Source organism: Triticum dicoccoides, chromosome 7B (assembly GCF_002162155.2).
Source record: "Triticum dicoccoides isolate Atlit2015 ecotype Zavitan chromosome 7B, WEW_v2.0, whole genome shotgun sequence".
In the NCBI taxonomy this organism is placed as follows: Eukaryota; Viridiplantae; Streptophyta; class Magnoliopsida; order Poales; family Poaceae; genus Triticum; species Triticum dicoccoides.
The window spans coordinates 70,353,333-70,363,634 of NC_041393.1; positions in this window are offsets into that span (position 1 = coordinate 70,353,333).

A 10,302-nucleotide genomic window follows, 5' to 3' on the forward strand; every position below is an offset into this window, starting at 1 on the left:
GATGCAGCAAGTTGTCTAGTGAAGAAATCCTGGGAGTTGAATCTGATGCCATTGACAATATAGAAGACCAAAGTCTTCATGGCTCCTTCCAGTTTGGCTTCAGAAGAATGTCCCTTGATTGGCCAGAGAGTATGCCTCAGTATATGATAGACTGTGCGGGGAAAATACTCGAGGTCTTTGACAAAGAATTCCTTGGGATATTATGCATCTTGAGGCAATGGCTTCATCAGGCTAAGCACTTGACTCATATTGGGTTCAGGTCGCTGAAAAATGCTCTGTAGTTCTTCTTTGTGATGTTGACAACCAGGCTCATACAGATCACCTGGAGTGGGAAGGGAGGTAAGCTCGATGATGTCTTGAGCTTTAGCTTCATGGTGCACATCACCTGTCATCCACTCGAGGATCCATGTCTCTAGATCCCGGTTGTAGCCACGAATGTGAAGAGTAGCATAGAACTGCAGGAGTAGTTCTTCATTCCAGTGCTATTTGCCAGTGACAAATTCTAGAAGACCAGCATCCCGAAAGCAATCCAGAGCTTCTTCAAGACAGGGGAGCCCAGCCATAGCTTCACAATCAAGGCGCATCTGAGGAAAGATTCTTTCTTGATTGTAGATCACACAGGAGTAATAGCTTCGCTATTGATGGCTCCAAAAGCGATCTGAAGAGATCCTTGGCTTTGAGTAGGGATTCTTGTCACTGTCAAAGAAGGTATTGTGTGCTCTGAAGCTGTTGACACTGAAAGATCCTGGTGCTGTAGCAGCGCCTGGAAGCCTTGGCAGCCTGGGCTTTGGCTTCTGTACTTGTGGTCGCTGCTGCACATGATAATCATATTGGGGTCTGGGACCAGTGGGAGGAACCAGGATTGGCCAGCAAACAATGACTAACTCCCCCTAACGATTGTAAGTTGTTTCCATAGTGTGAGGCCTTGGAGGAGGAATTGCGCTGCTAGTGGAGCCGGCGTCACGGAGGTTTCAGGGTTCACATTGGCTTCAGGCACAACATTAGCTTCAGGCTCCACAGGATCTTCAACCAAGACAAGGTCATTGGCTTCAGCAGTGTTTGTGGCAGCCTCATTGTTCTCAACCTCCATTTGGTCAATGACCGGAGGGTCTTGCACAGTCACATTCTCCTCGAGAATGGCTTGATTTGGGGCCGAGGGTGTGGCAACTCTCTCTTCTCTTCTTTCTCTTTCTTCTTCATCGATGGATGCAGCCGGAATGTCTTCAGCGGTTTTGGCTTCAGACTCAGGAACCATCGCAGAAGGATTCTCTTCAGGGAACACTTGGCGTGCCACTGAACTTGATTGTTGTGAATCTTCTTCTGGGATGGTTGACATGGAGATGGATGGCCTGAGACCTTTGCGAAGCCGTTGGAACACGGGAAATGCCTTTGGCGATGGTGTGGTCTCCATGTAGTTGTCGTCATTCACCACTGGATTGGTGACATGCGTTGGTGGAGTGCGGGGTGTTTCATCATGAACTGGGGTTTCTTCTTGCGGGCGCTCAGCCAATGAATCATCCTGATCAATTGCCATCAATCGACGACCAATGCTGATGTATTCGCTGCTTGTTGGAGCAGGCGATGATACCAAGTGGTGCTTGAGTTGAGGAACGACTTCATCATCAATTACATTGTCTTCATGACCAATGCCTTCAGCTGCATTGGGGTCAACAACTGGAACCTGTTCTTCTTCACGAGCCTCTATGGAAGCAGGCTGGTGCATCACAACATGTTGATCCTTGTGGGAGGCAGCAGGAGGAGCAACTGAGATGGGTTCAATAATGAGAGGCTGAGAAGCCGCAACACTTCCTTTGAAGACTTAGTTCCCTTAGTCTTCAACTTTTTCTTTGAAGGAGCATCGTCAGATGCATCCTTGTGCTTGCGCTTCTTGGCTTCAACTTTACCTTCCCTTGTTTTCTTCAACTCTGAAGCTGCTGAGGGGACCTTAGGCTCTGAGCCTGTCATACTGGCAGGGAAGACAATGCGAGGTTCTTCCTGCCTTGGTGCAGTTTGGGTCTCAGCAGACTTCTTCTTCTTGGCAGCCATCTTGGGATCTGTCGGTGTCAAAACCGGCGGATCTCGTGTAGGAGGTCCCAAACTGTGCGTCTAGGCGGATGGTAACAGGAGACAAGGGACATGATGTTTTTACCCAGGTTCGGGCCCTCTCGATGGAGGTAAAACCCTACTCCTGCTTGATTAATATTGATGATATGGGTAGTACAAGAGTAGATCTACCACGAGATCAGAGAGGCTAAACCCTAGAAGCTAGCCTATGGTATGATTGTTGTTCGTCCTACGGACTAAAACCCTCCGGTTTATATAGACACCAGAGAGGGCTAGGTTTACACAGAGTTGGTTACAATGGGAGGAGATCTACATATCTGTATCGCTAAACTTGCCTTCCACGCCAAGGAATGTCCCATCCGGACACGGGATGAAGTCTCCAATCTTGTATCTTCATAGTCCAGGAGTCCGGACAAAGGTTATAGTCCGGTCATCCAGACACCCCCTAATCCAGGACTCCCTTAGTAGCCCCTGAACCAGGCTTCAATGACGACGAGTCCGGCGCGCAGATTGTCTTCGACATTGCAAGGCGGGTTCCTCCTCCGAATATTTCATAGAAGATTTTGAACACAAGGATAGTGTTCGGCTCTGCAAAACAAGTTCCACATACCACCGTAGAGAGAATAATATTTGTACAAATCTAATCTGCTGACGTATTCCGCAGCGTGACATCACGCCACAGCCAAGCCTTTATTCGAATTGTTTTACTGTCCCATCTTAGCGCGTTTAGCGAGGCGGTTTCCTTGGCACGTCTTGTCAAAGAAGAGATCATGTCCCCTTATTCCGGGATTCTCATCAATACGGGCGTGGGTAACCCAACCGCGCCATTAATCACGACGCTTGGGAGATAATCAAGTTTACTAGGCTGGTGGGGGTACATAGTTTCGTCCGCCCATATAAGGGGATGAGGATCCACCCTTTCCATCTACACCTTCTTCCTCCTTTGCTTATCGATCTCCGCGCACTCGAGCTCCAGCGCCCAAGTCCGCACTTCCCACCTCGACCTTCTCCAGCCATGTCCGGAGCGGGAGGCAGGTGGATGGCCTCCTCCGTCACGGAGGGGCACATCAAAAAGTTGAGGAAGGCCGGATACTTGTCCAACGACATTGCGCACCGGCTTCCAGACAAGGGGCAGCTCATTCCCACCCCCAGGCCCCATGAGAGGGTGGTGTTCCTCCCCCATTTCCTCCGCGGACTAGGCTTCCCACTCCACCCATTTGTCCAGGGGCTCATGTTCTACTATGGCCTGGATTTCCACGATCTGGCCCCAAACTTCATCCTCAACATCTCGGCGTTTATCATCGTGTGCGAGGTCTTCCTCCGCATCAAGCCCCACTTCGGCTTATGGCTGAAGATCTTCAATGTCAAGCCGAAGGTAGTGGGCGGCTAGCAGGCGGAGTGCGGAGGCGCCATGGTGGGCAAGATGGCCAACGTCACGTGGCTCGAGGGCTCCTTTGTGGAAACCATCAAAGGGTGGCTATCGGGGTGGTTCTACATCACCGAGCCGCGTGACCCTGAATGGGCAGCGGCCCCCGAATTCTGATCTGGCATCCCCACACGGCTCACCTCCTGGAAAGAGACGGGCCTGTCGTGGGGTAATTAGGCAGAGCTGACCGGACTCCAAACCTGCATCAAAGACCTAATTGACAAGAAGGTTAAACTTGTCACCGTAGTCTAGGTCATGCTCTTCCGTCGGATCCTCCCATGTCAACGACGGGCTTTTAGCTTGTGGGAATTCGACCCGGCCCAGCACCAAACTTTGTCCAGGGTCTTTGACACAACGCACGAAGATGCTTGGAAGGTGATATTCAAGGGCTCTGAGGTTCACCCCCCCCCATTACCGAGGATCGTGGATTCTGCGCAAAGCGCCCAGCCAACGCGATAAGCTTATTTTACCCATTACAGGATACTTGTTTTTCATAGTTTGACTCTATGCGGGATCTAAGCTCCCATTCCTTTAACAAGACTGGCAGAAGAAGTCCGAACAGATCAACTGTCCAGCTCCTTTGCTCGAAGGCCCAGCAGATGCCCGCTTGGCGAAGCTGCTGGTCCCGACACCTCACATGGTGCCGGAGAAGAAGGCCAAGAAGAAGGCCACGGGAACTCGAAAGAGTTCCCGGTGCCTGGTAGTGTCGGATTCCTCATCCGATGACTCCGAAGCGTACTCCTCCCATGAAGGCGAGGAGGAGGAGGAAGAGGCCTCTCCCCCTCCAACAGGGGGAGGAAAGAAAAGGAAGGCCACCCCAACTAGGGGGGCTGGAGGGTCCAAGAAGGGAAAAACCATTCTCCCGGACTACTCCACCAACGCCGACGACGGCGAAGAGGAGTGGCCATCCAGGGCCAAGCCCCTGGAAAAATCATAAGTATTCGGATACCAGAATAACTCATGGTGTTCCTTTACTGCACAATATCTTCTAACGCCGAACATAATCATGCAGTTCGCTCAAGGCCCAGCTCGACGCTTCGTCGAGTGGATCCCTGGATTCGTCGGATGTGAATAGTCTTTCACTCCCGACTGCTACCTCCCCACGCCCCACGGACGACGTCGAGGTGGAGTCCCAAAAGGGGACGAGCCATGAGGGTTAGCCTCGGAGGCACTGCAAGGCAACCTTCCGGATTCCAGGCGCAAAGGGGATAAAACCCCAAAGGGCTCTAAGTCCGGCCCCGGGCCGGACACCGCACCGGAACCTTCAGTGGTTCCGGAATCCGGTAGGCGCCCCCTTCGTAAGAAGGGCAAGCCTACGACGCCGGTGACCTCCGTCCAACCGGAGGCACCGGATAATTTGCTGGAGGTGCTCAACGGCGCCTCCATCGACGCGGAGCACCGCACTATTATGAGTGCGGTGATCCAGAAGGTTCATTCCACCAAGAGCGGGCTGACAGAAGCATGTGCCAGCCTTCTAACAGGCTTTGAGGTATGTATTTAAGACATGTAAAAATATTACCGCATAGACAGTAGCCCCTGATGCTCAGTTCGGTGTTCGGAAAGAAAAGGCGGACTGAGAATCTAAAAAGATATACACAGGAGTCTAACATAAATATGTCAATATGGGAATGCAGGCTGCGCTGCTGACCTCTGCCGCACTGACTGCGAAGGTCGATGCATTGAAGCAGAGCCTCGAGCGGTCCGAGAACGAGCTCGGTCTTGCCAAGAAGCAGCTCGAGGACCAAGAAGGTAGGTAGTACCTTATGTAAGTATATATAAAAATACCTGGTTGCAAATAGTGATAGGACCAACGTGAATGTTACAGGGGCCACAACCGAGATGGCGACCCTGAAGGAAGCGTTGTCCAAGCCAAAGACAATGCGGCCGTGGAGCGCACCGAGCGAGAAAAGGAGGAGGTGCGGGCGGAGGAGGTGCGGCAAGAGCTCCATGCTCTTGTGAAGAAACACGAGAGATTGGAGCTTGACTCAAAGACTCGAGAGTCCGAGCTTGCCTCGGCCCTTGAGAGCGCCAAATCCGCCAAGGCCGAAGCCCCAAAAAGCCCTCCAGGAAATTGAGGTGATGAAGCAGATAGCGGCGGGTAAGGCATTCTTTATGCAAAGCAAGCACGTGAAAGTGAATTACTTGTTACTTACCCGAGTCCGGAGCTCTCCAGGAGCATTCGCAGATCTGCCCCGCAGTGTGTCCGAGGCTGCCGCATTCTACCAAGCCGAGGAAGGGAGCTCGACGGAGAAGGTGTTCTGGTCCCAGTATGTTGAGGCCGGACACCCGGTGCCCTTGAGCGACCAGCTGAAACAGCTGCTCGAGCTCCATAAGGTAGCCGAACAGGCCATGAAGGGCCTAATAGTCCGGCTATGGCCTGGGGAGGTCATGTCTGGGAGCTACTTTGGGCTGGTGAGGCGGCTGGTGGATGCCTGTCCACGGCTTGAAGTCATCAAGCGCTCCGTATGCATCGAAGGCGCCCGTAGGGCCCTTGCCCGTGCTAAAGTGCACTGGGGCAAGCTGGATGCTGAGAAGCTGGTGACAGATGGGCCACCAGAGGGGAAGGAGCACCGTAGGCCCGAGATGTATTATGAGGGCATCCTAAAGGGTGCCCGCCTTGTGGCGAACAAATGTTCCAAGGATTTAATTTTTTAGTAAACTTGCTCGTGTTTATCCTGTGCGCTGAAAACTTGTTCATATGTGCTAAGCAACGCTTTTTGAATTTAAAATATTACCTTCTATGCGGCCATTTATTAAATCTGAGAGATGCAAGTCGTCGGCTTCTACCCCCATGCCACGAGTGCTGGGGTATTCGGGATAAACCTGAGCGCTCTTGTTCCCATTCTTGGGTCCTTCGAGGGAGGCGCTCACCACAACGAACAAGGCAATCGGACTATAATGCTTTATCACTCTCACTTAGCCATAGAATTCTATAATTTTAAATTTCGGCGAAGCCCCTAGTATTTGGAAGACCAAGTTCGGGGCGCTATCCATGCCTAGGCCGGACGAAGCCAACTCCTCGCTCTAAGCGACATAAGTCTTTAGGGACTCGAAAAACCTCTCAAACAGCGACCGGCTCTCGCCCTATCATGACGGTCAGTTTAACTTTCTATACTGAGGTGCTTAACCCAGCTCAACTGGGGCACAATCGCAGTAGTTCTCCCAGCGCTACCTTAGCCGATATAGCGGAACATAAGGTACCAAAACAAGGGAGCCGGGCAAACCCAACTATTGACCCAAGACATGATTCGGAGCCAATGCATATAATGCTATAAGTTCGGGGTGCCGCACTCGTGAGATTGTTCGGTCTTCTCACACCATATTCTGGGGTACTTAAGCCCCTGGTGTATTGGCCGTACCAAAGTGTATGGTTGCATAATGTCATAACTGAACATATTTACATAAAAAATGAATGCAATAATAGACAAGAGCTATGTATTGTTTATTAAAATGCTGTTGTGAAAGCAGAATGATACAAATAGTGCGATAAGCAAGAGATGGGATTATTTGACATGTCCCCCTCCAGGGGCAAGCTGCGGGACTTTATGTAAAATAGGTATTTAGCTCGTTAAAGAGACCACCTGGACATTCGACATAGATTGTTGCCTCACTGGCTGTTGCATCATGTGTTCGGCGATTGTACTGTCGGACAGGCCTTCCGGAGAATGGAGTCCTGAAAGTAAGAAAAAAGAAATGACAAAATTTGGAGCCCCTAGTGCGGTTGAGCCGCCTGTTGGGCGTGCCGTGGTTGTGCCCCTCCCCTTATGCCCATGGTATTTCCAGGGTGTACTTATGTACGCGTAGGACTGGTTTCGCAATTTCGTGAGGGCTGGGGTTGGGGCCGCACTGCTGCGCTTGCTCGGAACGTGCCAGGCAGTCTTTTTGTATGTTACTCCGGGCGCGCTTGACGGTGTCCGGACGTTTAATAGCCGGGCCGGAGAATTGCCTTGAGAGGCTACTCTGTACTTCCGCCGCTAAGGCCGCCGTATGCTCCTCCGTTCAGAGAGAGCGTTCGGTGTTTCCATTGACCATAATGACTCCTCGAGGGCCTGGCATCTTGAGCTTGAGGTATGCATAGTGTGGCACCGCATTGAATTTTGCAAATGCGGTTCGTCCGAGCAGGGCGTGATAGCCACTGCGGAACGGGACTATGTCGAAGATTAACTCCTCGCTTCGGAAATTGTCCGGAGATCTGAAGACCACTTCGAGTGTAACTGAGCCTCTACAGTTGGCCTCTACACCTGGTATGACGCCTTTAAAGGTCATCTTTGTGGGTTTGATCCTTGAAGGATCTATGCCCATTTTTCGCACTGTATCCTGATAAAGCAGGTTCAGGCTGCTGCCGCCGTCCATAAGGACTCTAGAGAGGTGAAATCCTTCAATGATTGGGTCTAGAACCAATGCGGCGAATCCGCCGTGGCGGATGCTATTGGGGTGGTCCCTTCGATCGAAAGTGATCGAGCAGGAGGACCATGGGTTGAACTTTGGGGCGACTGGCTCCAACGCATATACGTCCCTGAGTGCACGCTTTCGTTCCCTTTTAGGGATGTGGGTTGCGTATATCATGTTCATTGTCCGCACTTGTGGGGTAAAGCCCATCTGTCCCCTATTGTTCGGCGGCTGGGGCTCCTCCTCGTCATCGCTATGCAGCCCCTTGTCTCTGTTTTTGGCGCTTAACTTGCCTGCCTGCTTTAACACCCAACAATCCCTGTTGGTGTGATTGGCTGGTTTTTCGGGAGTGCCGTGTATCTGGCACAAGCGATCGAGTATTCAGTCCAAATTGGACGGGCCCGGAGTACTTCTTTTGAATGGCTTTTTCCGCTGACCAGGTTTAGAGCCTCGGAATCCGACGTTAACTGTCGTATCCTCCGCATTGTCGCCGTTAATGCGGCGCTTGTGTTTGTTGCGACGCGACCTGCCATTGTTGTCCTTGGTATCCTAATTACCAGGGCTCTTGGTCATGTTATTACTACGAGCTAGCCAGCTGTCTTCTCCCGTGCAAAAGCGGGTCATGAGTGTTGTGAGGGCTGCCATGGATTTCGGCTTTTCCTGTCCTAGGTGCCGGGCAAGCCATTCATCACGGATGTTATGTTTGAAGGCTGCGAGGGCCTTTGCATCCGGACAGTCAACTATTTGATTTTTCTTGGTTAAGAACCGTGTCCAGAATTGTCTAGCCGATTCCTCTCGCTGCTGAATGATGTGGCTTAGGTCATCGGCGTCTGGTGGTCGCACATAGGTGCCCTGGTAGTTGTCAAGGAATGCGGCTTCCAGGTAATCCCAGCAACCAATTGACTATGCTGGCAAGCTGTTAAGCCAATGCCGAGCTGGTCCTTTAAGCTTGAGTGGGAGGTATTTGATAGCGTGTAGATCATCACCGCGGGCCATGTGGATATGAAGGAGATAATCCTCGATCCATACCGCAGGATCTGTTGTGCCATCGTACGATTTGATGTTTACGGGTTTAAAACCCTCGGGGATTTGATGATCCATTACTTCATCTGTGAAGCATAGTGGGTGTGCGGCGCCTCTGTACTGGGCGATATCATGACGTAGCTCAAATGAGCTTTGTCTACTGTGTTCGGTCTGGCCGTATTTGCCATATCCGGCATGACGGTTATCGTCACGTGTCGTGGGGAGCCCACGTGATCCGTAGATCGATCTTGTTTGCCTTGCCTTGTCCTCCAATATGTCTCGTAGATCCGACGCATTTCCCCGTGCCTTTGTATAGCGGCGCCGGGGTGCGGCTTGAATTGATGGCCGAGAGGCCTCTCTGTCACGGCCACGAGGTGGCCGGTCGGCCGCGTCGTGCGCTGGTGATGTAGGTTTAGGTGCTTCCTCCTCTAATTGGGGTAGCAGCCTGCGCTTTGGGTAGCTCTTGGAGGGGCGTTCGAGTTCATACTCTTCGGCCGCAAGGACTTCAGTCCATCTGTCGGCTAGCAAGTCTTGGTCAGCTCTAAGCTGCTGCTGTTTTTTCTTGAGGCTGCTCGCCGTGGCCATAAGCATGTGTTTGAAATGCTCTTGTTCAACAGGATCCTCAGGCACGACAAATTCGTCGTCGTCGATGCTTGCCTCGTCTTTGGAGGGAGGCATGTAATTATCGTCCTCTACCTCTCTGTCTGCCGCTCTCTCATGAGGGCTGGTTTCTCCATCCTCCTGTGCTAAATCCAGCTGGAGGGGGTTGTCTTCGGCACTGTCCGAGGTGTTATTGTCTCCCGTGCCAGAATCACCGTTTTTGCTTTGGCGGGATTTAGAGTGGCGCCGCTGACGCTGGCGCTTAGGTTGCTTCTTGGAGGGGTCATCCTTCGCTGTTCCATCGCCATTCCCTTCTTTTGGGGTGTCCACCATGTATATGTCGTATGACGAGTTGGCCTTCCAGTGCCCTAGAGGCGCTGGGTCTTGGTCGTCTCCTGCATCGGCATCCATACCGTCGATGTCTTTAGAGTCGAAGTCGAGCATGTCGGTTAAATCATCGACAGTGGCTACGAAGTGGGTGGTGGGTGGGCTTTGAATTTCTTCATCGTCCGCATCCCAACCTTGCTGACCATAGTCCGGCCAGGGCTCTCCTAATAAAGAGAGAGACTTTAGTGAATTCAGAATGTCACCAAAGGGCGAGTGCTGGAAGATGGCCGCGGCGGCGAACTCCATGATCGGCGCCCAGTCGGGTTTGATCGGCAGGGGCGCGGAAGGTTTGGAGTCCGGAAAGGAGTCCGACACCTTGGAGTCACGAGCTTCACAAAGGACAAGACTAGTGTTTGGCTCGATCGCCGTAGAAATTGCAGCCCCCGAGGCGGCGTCCAGCCACCCGTCCTTGA